The sequence below is a fragment of the Dipodomys merriami genome, unplaced genomic scaffold (genome assembly GCF_024711535.1).
Source record: "Dipodomys merriami isolate MVZ:Mamm:240054 unplaced genomic scaffold, mDipMer1.0.p SCAF_7, whole genome shotgun sequence".
In the NCBI taxonomy this organism is placed as follows: Eukaryota; Metazoa; Chordata; class Mammalia; order Rodentia; family Heteromyidae; genus Dipodomys; species Dipodomys merriami.
The window spans coordinates 29059287-29073004 of record NW_027206290.1 but is presented as its reverse complement, the minus strand read 5'-3'; positions in this window follow the sequence as shown (position 1 = coordinate 29073004).

Genomic DNA, 13718 nt, shown 5'->3' with positions numbered 1-13718 from the left:
CACAGATGGGTGAATGATTTTTATTAAGTCAGATTTTTATTCTGGTTTATGGAATGCCAGTGATCCCCTAGAGACTGACATGGAGATATAGAAACTGTACGTGCTATCACACACACACACACACACACACACACACACACACACACACACACACACACAGAGTAAGGCAGTAGTAAGAAAATTTTAACTAAATCTGCACGTAGCCATCAACTATAACCACATCCATCCGTGCTGTTTCCCCCATGCATTCCTCATTTGATTGTGTTGATTTGCAACCAGAGGCTGCCGTAAAATTAGTTTGTTTACCCTTGATTGCTCACTGTGGGCGAGCGGGGCAGAGGTTTTTTCTCTCTTCAGGGAGTTTTCCAGGCAACTTCAGACAATGGAGGAAATCTGTGGAAATGGACAAAGCAAGTACATATTTGCATAAAATGTCAGCATGGAGAGCAATGAGGAGGGAGGGAGATGGGACACGAGGTCTGATTTGTGATTCTGTCACTGCTGCTGCCCTCTGAGTGTCTTCTTCCCCCACTGCTCCCCTTCCTTTCAAGGTTTCTCTCTCGTCAAAACTAAATTAGGTAAGAATTAATTTTGAAGGCTATTCTTTGTATTTTTTCTCTTTTTTTGACTCTACATCTGCTCACTCCTTCATTTGTATTTCACAGTTTATCAGTTTTAAGTGATATCATTTTCCCAAATTATTTTGAAGATTGCTCAGTTTTCTATAGTTGTGATATTAATGGTAATCTGGGATTTTTTTTGTCTTTTTTTTCTTTGCAGGGAGAAGGAATACTTGGGGAGAGTTGCATTGCTCTGAAGACTTGCTGTTCTTGAAGCAAACAGACTTGGTTTTTATTTGATTTTCTGCTTTCCAGCCTAATAGAAGTAATCACGGGCTTGTTTTAGACATGACTGTGTTTGCTAGCTGATTGATGAAGTCCACATTTAGTGGACTTGCTAAGATTTTCTGTTTGTTCTTTGAGGAATGCTGTTCCAAGTGAAATTGGACCCTCCCAGGCAAGTCCTGTTTCAGGGGGTAGGGGACAGATTTAGTTTGTGGTAAGAAGGTCAACATAGCCTTGGGTACTTTTTTTTCTTCTAAAATTTTCTTAAACTGCAATTCTAAAATATTTCTGTACCTTTTATTAAAACTGTAAGTATAGACGGACAGAAGTGGCTCACATCTGTGATTCTAGCTAGTCAGGAGCTGAAGATTATGGTTCAAAGCTAGTCCAATTAATCTCCAAAGAGTCAGAAGTAGAGCTGTGGCTCAAGTAATAGAATATCAACCTTAAGTGAAAAAGCTAAGACACAGTACCCAGATGCTGAGTTCAAGTCCTAATTCCAACACACACACACACACACACACACACACACACACACACACACGATAAATCAATGTTCATTTAATTAGAAATCTCTACAACATGCAATCTGTAATAAGCATTTAACCTTTTTTTTCCCCTACTAATCATTCAAATGATTACATGAACACCATCTTTCCCAATGTATTATTTTTTCAAAGAGTAATAAAAAAAGCCCCAAATATCTGCTTCAGTTCAGTGTTTCTCAGAAAGGGAATTAGTATGACTAATGAGAAAAGTTTATGTTTTCCAGCGGACCATGTGGTAATTTAGCTCACTGTTTTCAGAGGAAAATGTTCAATTCAATATTGTTTATTTTCAGCAAATATTTATGAACACTTAATGTCCAGGCACTCTGCCCAGCCTTTGCAATGCTAAGATGCAACCTGAGAGTGCTGTGGAGATGTTGCAACTCCATCTTAAAAATGTCTCTGCATTTGTGCTCTGGGTCCCTGCAATCCATCTCTGTACTCACTTTTCTGAAAGTTGAAGCTTCTGCCGATTCCCCATCAGAATCATTCCAATGTCCATTTACTTATGGTTCTTATTGTTGTTTTAGAGCACAAAATGTATCATTAGCTAACTAGTTATAGAGAAGTGGTCAACATAGATGTGGAGAGACTTCACATGTTCCTCACTTACATTAAGCGTGCTTTAAAGTATAACATTCATCCAAGGTATGCACAAGTCACAAATCTGCCACTGAGAAATCTTTTAGAAGGAACATATTTGTACCACCATGATGCTCCATTTTCCTTAGCAATATTTGGGTTTGTTGGGTGCTCTGAATTTGGGCTAATTAATAACATTTTAGTTCCATGTCATCATTGCTTAGAGTCTCATATCTCTAAAAATACTTGGCATGGATCCTTTGCAGTAGCATATTTGCTGTTTTGTAAGCTATAAATCCTTTTGGTGGCAATAACTTGCTGAGTTTTAATTATTGTTTTTGTTGTTGGCTTTTTATTTTTATATTTGAACTCAGGGTCTTGTGATTACTAGGCAGGCACCCTGCCACTGAGCCATGTCTTCAGCATTTGCTGAGCTAATCTGAGTGATTGTGTTAAGTCTACAGGTTGCATTGTCAATTATGAGAATACCAAGTATATTTAAACATCATTAGCAGAGTATCTTTCCACTTATTAAGTTCTTCATTGACGATTGGTATTTATTGCTTAGTTTGGGGACTCTCATATAAGTGGTATTATTTTTTGAACTCCACATTTTCTTTGTATTGCTAATATACAGAAATCTTTTTTTTTAATCCTAGCTTTGTATTCTGCAACTTTGTTATATATGCTGCTTACGTCTAAGATTTTGTTGTTCCTTTTGGATTATCTATGCAGTGAATTATGTCATCTTCAAAGACAGTTTTATTTGTTCCTTCCTAATCAATGTATCCCTTGTTTTCTTTCCTTTTTTTCTTGTCTGTTGCATTAGATGAACTTCTAGGATGATGTTGAAAGAGGTGGTGAGTGGGAACACCTATTTTGCTTAGTGATCTTAGTGTGAAAGTTTCTAGTTTCTGACCATTATGTTGTTAGCTGTAGGTCTTTTGTAGATACTCATCATTAGATCAAAGCAGCTCTCTTCCACTCCTAGTTTAATCACTAATATTGATAGTGTTGGAGGTTTTTGAATGCTTTGTTTTACATCCATTAACATGATCATATCATTTTTTTTTGGAGAGGACCATTATGTGACCGACTACCTTGGTTGATATTATAGAATAGCCTGAGACTTACATGACTTGGATTTATTCCACTTGCTAATGGTATGTAATTTTTATTTATTGTTATATTGCTAGGAATTTTGTCTTAAGAGCAAATTTCACATCTGTGTTCATGAGAGATACTGCTCTGTGGATTTTGTTCTCATTACATTTCTGCTGGGTCTGGTCATTTTGGTGTTACCACCCTCATACAATATTCTAGGAAGGTTCTCATCTACTTATGTCTTCCAGAGGATGTTTGAGATCATTGTTATATAGTAATTTCTTCCTTAAATAGTTGGCACCAATCATTATTGCACACATGTGGACTTGGTTTTTCCTACTTGGGAATTACGGAGTATTGAATAACTTGTAAGTATTGTATACAATACTGACATACAATAAATCCTTAACTGTATTCTTCCCTCCATTCATCTTCCTCTCTCCCCTTGGCCCTACCCCTCTTCTTGCAAGTACTCATTTCCTGGTACTTATTCCATTGGGATTTGAGTTAGATTGTCTAAAGAATTATACTAATTCATTTGTAACCTTTGCTTACCATCCATTGTGCTTACTTGGAGATTTATATGTACATTCTAGCCACCACAAATGAGGAAAAACATGCAGCCTTTGTTTTCCTGGGTCTGATTTAGCTTCACTTAACATTATTTTCCCAAATTTTCCATTTCTTTATGGATATTCCAAAAATCATTCATTCTAGTGGATGTGTAAAATTTCACAGAGTATGTGTACCACATTTTCTTGATCCTTTGAGGGGCATGCCCTGCAAACAAACTGCTTTGTTAAATGTCAAAAATATTCAATACATATCCTACAAAATTAAGAAAAGTCAGGGGAAGGGTGGTTTGAGAGGATTGAGTGAGATGTTGAAAGGGTGATATTGCTCAAGACTCACTGTTGAATGCAACTCCTTTCTACAATCCATGGAATAAGTAGTATTGTCATCTATTTTATTTCTAATACGAGTGTCCTCTCTCTCTCTCTCTCTCTCTCTCTCTCTGCACCTTGCCCTTTTCTTGTGTTTGAATTCATGGCCTGAGAACGGACCCTGAACTTTTTGTTTTGCTCAAGGCTAGAGCCACGGGTCTATCTATGTTTTTTGGGTGATTATTTTGGAAATAAGAGTCTCAGATTTTCCTGCCTGGGCTGTCTTTGCATTGCAATCCTCAGATTTCAGCGTCTAGAGTAGCTAGGATTACAGATGTGAGTCACTGGCTCCCAGCTTCTTCTCTCTTTTTATCTTAACATATTCTGAGTAGACCATGAAAATGTAAACTAAAATCTTAAATGACTTTATAATTTTAATACCATTACACAATAAATGACATCAATCGAAACCAGTTAACTTTTCTCTAAACCTTTCCTAGAATGAAAAACTAATAAACATAATCCCGTTTCCTAAAATTTTCCAATCTCTTTGAATTCAGTGGCCCTGTAGGTCTTCTGTTTTTGTTCCTAGAACATAGTTCACTGAAAAGTTTCCTAGTTAATTCAAACTGATCACTCTGTTAGTACATTAACCCACACATGGTGCAGGTTGTATTTTTTCTTAAAGATTTTCATTAGCGAGAAAAGCCACACAGGAAGAAGTGGCATGGGGGAAATTTCCATAGATGAGATATACCCCCATGAGTTTTACCCTCCCTGCCACTCTCTCCTCTCACCCCTTCTGAATAATTCAGCAGGTTCATTGTTTTATTTTCACAAATTCAAACCAAGTACATCTACCATATTTATTTTTATTTTTCCTCTTCATTTATATTCCTCCCTGCCACTGCTAACCTCCATCCAATAGAGATATTTCATCTTTTTATATTTTCATTTCTTTCAATGTGTTAGAATTGTACCCAGGACTTTCATCACGATCTATTTCAGATTGGCATATATTGTAATCAGAATAGCCCCTTCATTGTTCTCTCTTTCCTGATCTCCACATCCCTCTATTGATAACAACTTCTACTGAGGCTCCTTATTTCTTCATTCAGTGGATTTCAGTATTATTCAGTATTATTCACTCCAAGCCATAACCAAAATCTTATGAGATCAATGGTGAACATTCCAATGGTGAGCATTGATATCTATAAGAATAAATACCATGTGGAGCCAGTAAGTGATATTCTCTACATGAAGCATTGTTTCTGAAAGAAGCCATTAGATTTAATTAAACAACAAAATCAAGAGACATAAATGGGTAATAAAAATAAATTAGAATACATAATACCGGAATTAGAAGAGAGATACTACTGAAATATCTTAGCTGTATAACTACTGAAGTAAAATAAAGTACAAGGGGAAAAAGCAAGTGAAAACTAATCGACTCTAATTTTAAAGCAAAATAAAGATGTATGCAAAGCATCAGAAGGTTAAAAACAAAGCTGTAAAAACATTTTATTTTTGAAAGAATTTGTACTTCCAGTTTTGAATATTTCAAAATGCTTAATTATATTCTAAAGAAACAGTAAATCAACACAGAATAAGATTACAGTCTATGATTTCTAAATATCATTCAATAATAAAGTGGTTTAATGTTTCAATATAAAGTAAAGATATAAAATTCAATTGATTAAATATTAACTAAATTAAAGGATTAAATGTAATCAATATCTTTTAGTTAATAAAAATCTACATGTTAAACTTATGGATCATAACCTAAAATGTTCAGAATGAAAGATTTTTATCTATCTACCTAATTATCTGTCTGACTACATAATATATTTCTGTATATAGGAATAAATATATAATAAAAACATATACATATATGTGAATTATATGTAAAAATACTTATTATATATGAATATTTATTATATAGGAATATATAAAATACAGACATTCATATATATGAATTAGATATGTATTTCCATAAATGTATATATGCATTATATATTCCTATATTTTCTTTTAGATATATATATTCTTGTATATTATATATACATATATCTTGTATATATATATCCATACATATACACATATTGAGATTGATGTAGATTTTCTACATATACATATTGAGATTGAAATAGATGAGTCATATCATCATTTCTCATTATGAGGAAAACTAAAGATTTTTTAAAATCTAATTTTAGATTAATTCTAAATTTAGGAAATATAGTAAACTCTTGGCTTTGTAATTTAGGATTATAAATACAATTTTTTTTAATTTTTTTTTTTGGGTCTGGTTGTGGGGCCTTAACTCTGGGCCTGGGCTGTCCCTGAGCTCTTCAGCTCAAGGCTAGCACTATACCACTTGAGCCACAACGCCACTTCCAGCTTTTTTCTTTTTTGCTTATGTGGTGCTGAGGAATCAAACCAGGGCCTCATGCATGCAAGGCAAGTGCTCTACCACTGAGCCACCTTCCCAGCCCAATACAATTTTTAACCCATAGAACGAAACAAGATATTGAGTCAAAAGTTACAAATGTGGTTTAATAATAGCAAATTCTCAACATCATAGTCAGACTGTGGCCAAAAAAACACATTTGCTTGCCTATAATCAGTCAAGATATTCATTTAATTTTTAAAATAATATTTTGAAGTATTATTCTGACAAATTGGACTTTGTTGGAGTTAATTCTTCAGATTGTGTATTAGGTTTCTTAGTTTTTCTTTCTTGTTGTGTGTGTGTTTGTGTGTGTGTGTGTGTGTGTGTGTGTGTGTGTGTGTGTGTGTGTGTGTGTGTGTGTGTGTTAGAAGGCTGGATTTCAAACTCAGTACCTCATGCTTTTGTTCATTAGCTAGGCTCTACCAATTGAATCTTGCTTCCAAACTCTGTTTTGGGAGTTTAAATCAGATTACTTTCAGTGGTACAATAGTGGAAATGCATGACATATGCTAAAGGTACTGATTTAGTATATTTATGCTTATCTATTAGTTTCAGTTTTTATGAGAGAGAGATATTTTACGGTTGACCTGAATGCAAATTGCTAAGCTAGACTAAACTTGATTCAATCAACTTTCCATACATACAATATCATTATGTTTATTGCAGAACCTCATGTTGAATATAACAAAACTCTTTGTGAAAAAAAGTCTTCAGAAACTTGTGTTTTCCTTTGTTTTTAGAAACTTCAAAAATTCCAGGAACACTTATGAAAATTAATGCATTTAAATTAGTAGAGTAATACAAAAGAGAGAAATTAATTTCTTTCTCTTTTTGATGGATCAGGATTGGCATTTTATTTATTTATTTATTTATTAAATTTTATTTTCCTGTAAAGATGCAGTCCAGAGAGATTCCAGTTACATCAGTAAGGTCATGAGTACATTTCTTGTTGAGCATTGTTACCCCCCCCTTTTTTTCCCCCTACTATCCCTTTCCTCCCGCACCTCCCAACTCTTCCACCCCTACAAAGTTGTAAAGTTCATTTCCAACATAGTGTCTTGTGAGTATCACTGTTGCAATGGGTCATCCTGTGTCCTTGTTTCAACATTCTGCTTTTTCCCCTTCCTTTTCCCAAATTAGATGAATGTATATACAAGATGCAGGGTATCAGAATCAAATTCAGTGACAACAGGGATATACCATATGCGAACACCAGGACATTAAAAACAACAACAAAGAAAAACTTGTGTCCATATCTTGGAGTTCATTTCACTTAGCATCATCTTATATGAAATTCATTTCTACATCAAGTTCCTGTATAGTTTTTTTTAATGCAATGCTTGCTTATATAAACCTATGTGCATAATTTACGTGTTAGAGGTACATTTCATATCATCATTTGGTTTTAACATCTACTCTGTGTATTTTCTTGGTAACAGATATATTTGACAGTCTAATAGATGAATTTTTTCTTAACCTAACATTTCCCAAATGCTTTGTTTTAATATATTGAGATTGGTTTTATATACAATTCCTGCCAATCTACCTAAATCATGTGAACTATAATCCAAAAATACACTCTGTAAAATTTGATAAAAATCTTTTCAAAGTAATGACGTGCTTTTAGTCTTCACCAAGGAAGTAAGTTTGACAGGTCATTTGTCATTGAAATTTTGAAACACCTCATATTGAGATTATTTTTACTCTGAGTTTTGTTATGTTTAGAATCAAAGCGTATCAGAGTAGACAGTTTTATATTTTCTTGAATCTCTTGCTTGAATATGTTTTTACTCTCTTCTGTACCATGTATACATTTAAATTTCTATTTAACTCTTAGATATGCTTAAGAATACAATAAATTCATTGTGAACTAGACTAGATTTCAACTTTAGTTCCTTTGTTTCTGCTCTTTCCCATTAAAATAGATAATGTGACATATAAATAGTAAACTGGTCTTTAAGAAGATTAACTATAAAGATGTATCAGAGTCCAATTAACTTATAGCATCCCTTACCCCACAAAGTGCAACTACTTTCCGAGAAGTAATCTTATAAATCATACATAATTGTGCTGGTAGCTTTAGTATGGCCTTGTTTGTGATCATTTGGGTAAATGCCCAAAAGTGGGATTGCTGGGTCATAGGGGAGCTCTATGTGGAGTCTTTTTTTTTTCATTTTATTTTATTTTATTTTATTTTGTGAACATACTGTACAGAGGGGTTACAATTACATGGGCAGGATAATGCGTACATTTCTTATCAAGCATTGCAGCCTCCTCCTTTGTTTACCCTTCACATCCCTTCCCAGCATCCCCCCCATCCCCCCCCCAACGTTGTAAAGCTCGTTTCGACATGACAACTTGTACTTCTCATTGTTGCAACAGGTCCACCTATATCCTCAAATGACTTGTTTATGTGGAGTCTTTTGAGGAACCTCCATACTACTTTACAAAGTGGTTGAACAAGTTTACACTCCCACCAACAATGCAGTAGGGTTCCCTTTTGGCCATATCCCTTTTAGTATCTGTTGTTATTAGATTTCTTCATTACAGCCATTCTAATTAGGTAATTAGGGTGATGTGGAATCTCAATGTTGCTTTGATTTGTATTTCTTTTATAGCCAGAGAAGTTGAGCATTTCTTCATGTGTTTATTGGCCATTCTTATTTTTTCTTCATAGAAATTTCTTTGTAAGTCTTTAGCCCACTTATTAATGGGGTGGTTGTTTCTTTGAGGATTTGTTTTTGAGGATTTAATTTTTTGAATTCTAAGTATATTTTAGATATGAGGCCCTTTTCTGTTGTATAGCTAGTGAAGTGAACCTCAAGATATGGACACAAGAGAGCTTTCTTTGTTGTTTTTAATATACTATGTGATTTTTTTTGTTTCTTTTGTATGTTCTTCTATCTTTGGTATAACCCCTGTTGTCACTGTACTTGATTTTGGTGCCCTGCATCTTGTATATACATTTGTCTAATTAGGGGAGAGGAAAGGGAATAACAAAATGCTGAAACAAGGACACAGTATGACCCATTGAAACAATGATACCCACAAGACACTATATTAGAAATGAATTTTACAATGGGGGGTGGAGTGAGGGAAGTGGGGGAGGGAAGGGAGAGTAGGAAAAAAACAAAGGAGGGGGTAACAATGTTCTACAAGGACAAGAAATGCACTCATTACCTCACTCATGTAACTGTAACAGCATCTTTACAATAAAATAAAATTTAAAAAAGAAAAGTATGTGAAGAATCTTCCCTATAGGCTCTTGAGAGAATTGAGTTTTCCAATCACTTAGATAGTAGACTTTGTAGATAAGATTAAATTGATGATTTTTGAGGGACAAGAATTATTGTAGACTGTGCAAGTGAGTCCTAAATGTTCTCAAAACTGGATAGGGGAAAACAAGAACAGGAATAAAGGATAGGAGACACCATATCAGAAGAAAAACTTAGAGTAGTGGGAGTTGGGATCATGAATCTGGAAATGCAAAGAACCTCACAAGAGAGAACAGACTTTTTTTTTTCTGACAAGGACCATCTGGATATTTGTAACATCATTCATGGACCATACAAAATGATTCATATGGCAGAGGGTCTTGGGCAGTTGACAAGAAGTATATGTGTGTATCAAATGATTTCAAGGACCTTCTATGGCCTGAGGGTGAAGTATCTCCCCACTTCTATATGGAAAAGATAAGGGGGAATGCTACCCACCTGACATAAGAATTACAAAAAAAACCTGGAAGTGGCGCTGTAGCTCAAGTGGTAGAGTGCTCGCCTTGAGCTGAAGAGTTGAGGGATAACGCCCAGGCCCAGAGTTCAAGCCCCATGACTGACCAAAAAAAAAAATTACAAAAAATATACTCGCACCTTTTATTATTATTGTTATTATTTTAGCTTGTAGACTTCAACTCTGGGGTGCTGTCCCTGGCCTCTTTCCCTAAAAGCTACTGCTTAGTGTTGTACTACTTTGAGGTACAGCACCACTCCTGGCTTCCTTATGATTATTTGAAGATAAGAATCTCACAAACTTTCCCTGCATGGGGCTGGCTTTGAACTGTTTTCCTTAAATCTCAGCCACCTGAGTTGCTAGGCAGAAGCCACTGACTACCAGCTACATCTGCACCTTCTTATGCCACTCAATTTGTGGTAGCATTTCAAGAGACAAGGAAATACTCTTTGATTTTGCTTGTTGTCTCTGACCAACAAAACAAACTTATAACATATGCAAAAAGTGATATTCAATGTCCATATGTGAAAATGGAATCAGGTTGATGGGCAGGGTTGAGAGAAATGGAGAATGATTGATGCAAATGATCAAGATGCAAATTCTTGAATACTCATAAACTAATGTGTTGAATTGAAATCCCTTTGTAAAACTACTTAAAAATAACAAAAAATATTTACAATAAAAGATGCAAAAATCAACCAGTAATTCCATGTCCATGTAGGTAACAGGTTTGCAGTGAATATATTCTCCGTTTGAATAGCAATTTGCTTTTATTCTATGAGTGTTCACTGGTACATTGGGGTATTGTCTAGTTCCATAAATAAGATAGTCACTGTCATGTGTATCCTTTTTTCTGACATGTTCTGCCACTGACATGCTTTTATCTTCTCTTTCTCTGCTATGTGCTATTGTCAGTATCTCACCTTTAGAAATTGAGGCATCTCCCAACAAGCATTAAACCACACAAGGGCATGTGGTCACATAAACACTAAAATCAGTGTCACTGCTAATCTTTCATCTAATGGCAAAATCTCTTAGTGGTGTGGACTTTGAAGATGATGATAAAAGGAAAAAAATTTTATTCTACCACAATGAGTATGCCAAATATAAAATCTTAATATGTACTGGTGGTAATAATGATGATGATAATCATGTTACTACTACTGCTACTAATAATACTATCTTTCATTTCTCTTTCTTGATTGTAGATATATTATCATTTTTTTGGAAACCAATTCCACTCCAATTTCTCTTCTTTGTTGGAATGTAATGAACAACATTGAAGAGAAAAAGAGAAACAAAGAATGAAGAACCTAATATTTTTATCTGTCAAAAACATTTTTTTTTTCATTTTGTGCTTTTTTTTAGTAAGGGCCAAGATGAAGATAATGGACTACAGGAAATGCATCATTACTGTGATTCATCAAGTTAGACAAGAAGAGGTAGGTAGAAGCAACATCTATCCTGATCTTAATGATTAGTCTCTGAGTGATCTGGCCTTTAGTGTCATGAGAAAGAAGCTGGTTTCTAAGACTTATGAATTACATTGAACAAGAAAACTGAAACTATGTTTATTAGCAATAAGGCTATCCACATAGCAAAACAGATGTAAAATTGATTAGGTTTCCTCTCACTTGGAAAAGTAAAGAAAAAGATAGTGTGTCGTATTTTCTTCCTATAGGATTAAATCTTATAAGATTTCTAAAGGCAGGGTGTCTATTTCGTGTAGGATTATTAAACAACAAAGTAGTTTGTGGTTTGAAGAGGCGACATTTATAAGAGCAACCAAGCAGAACTATTGGAGGTAAGCCACTAATTTTAAAAGAGGCTCAACCCTGAAAAGGGTTTCATTCCAAATCTAATTTGCAAATTATCCACTTTAAATAATGAAATAAGTGACAAGACAATTATAAAAGCTAGATTAGTTTTTCATTTAGTATGATAATCTTCACCAAATTTAAATACTACCATTGTCATATGCCACAGAGAGACTTAATCACATACTAATAATGGAAATTGCTGTTTTCAGAGGAAGTTTTTCAATTCTTTACATTATTGTTTTATTTTCATTTTGTAATTTTGGCCCATCATGAATCTCAAATTCTTTGTTTAGAGAAAAATTAATTTTTTGAGATTATAACTAATAAGCTTAGAATGCAAAGCAAATCTTTTGTATGTTTAGCATCCCTGAAAATACCATCTAAATTTTGAATGCAGAGATGAAATTTTACTGATCGTCAAGATAGAACATTGATCTTCCAATCACTGCAAACTGCCTTTGGATGATCTCTCAGTTTTACCTTGTATTGAAGTGTAGTTCTGTTGGCAAAGGAAAGTTGATAGCAATGTGTTTTGGGGATTAGTATTTTGTTGAAGAGCACCAATGAGAAAGAAAAAAACGATTTACCCAGGAATGATTGGAATATAATTATTGAGAGTTCCTTGACCATTCACACCTCCTCTGGCACATGGTTTCATTCATAAAATCTCTCTGGTTCTCAACAGGAGTTTTGATTATTCATTGACATCCAAAGAGAACTATTTTATTAATTAATCACTACTCTTTTAAAATAAAAAGCAGTCTATGTCTTTTAGAATTTCTAATATATTTCTGTGAATAGATAACATACAATTATGAAATATTTCTGTGAAGAAATAAATTATGCAGTCTGATGAGAAGTCTTACTGCTCTACCAAACCAAACCCTTTATGAACGTTGCTAGCTTAATTGGAGAAAAATAGTATCTCATTTTTTACTTTCTAAAATATTTCCCTATACCTGAGTACTGCAAATAGTAATGACAGAAGAACTTTATAGATTTAACAGCATTCAAAATGCATTTTCTACTTAAAAAATTCAGAGTCCAGACAGCCTAAATATTTCTGTGCATTTGTGCGCGTGCACGTGCGCACACACACACACACACACACACACACACACACACACACACACACAAACTCACAAAACTAAATGCCTTCATACTGCCAAAGAAGAGATTTAAACATTCTTTTCAATATTGGGACAGAAATAGTACTTACTAAAGTATGTTCAAGTTGAGCAAGTCAAATGAAGAAAGAGTATCCTTGTGTATTTAAGGAACAAAATTTTTAATATGTAAAATTAGATGCTTTTTCAAGTTAATTTAGGCAGAGCAAGCTGAAAGCAGACCTGGTAATAGCCTTGGCTTTGGAGTTTAACTGACTGTAGTTGATGCAGCCTCATTTAGTTTAGGCAAATTACAAGATCATGCTTTATGAAAACCAAATGAGATAAGCCATACAAAGCAATCTGTACTACCAGGCAGAATGTAAGCATTCAATGTATGGATATATTTGTTCATCATCAAAACCCAATTCATGATATATACTGGCATTTCAAATTAAGTAATGAAATATGAAATATTCTCAACCAATCACCTTGAATTACCGATTCCTGTGTTATGAAATTGGATAGGATTTGGAATACTTTTAAATCATTAATCTTTTCAGTGTTTGGAAAATATGATTAAGCTTATAAAAACCCACCTTAAAGAAGAATTTGTTCTGTCCGACTATTGTGTTGAAGTAGTACATACCA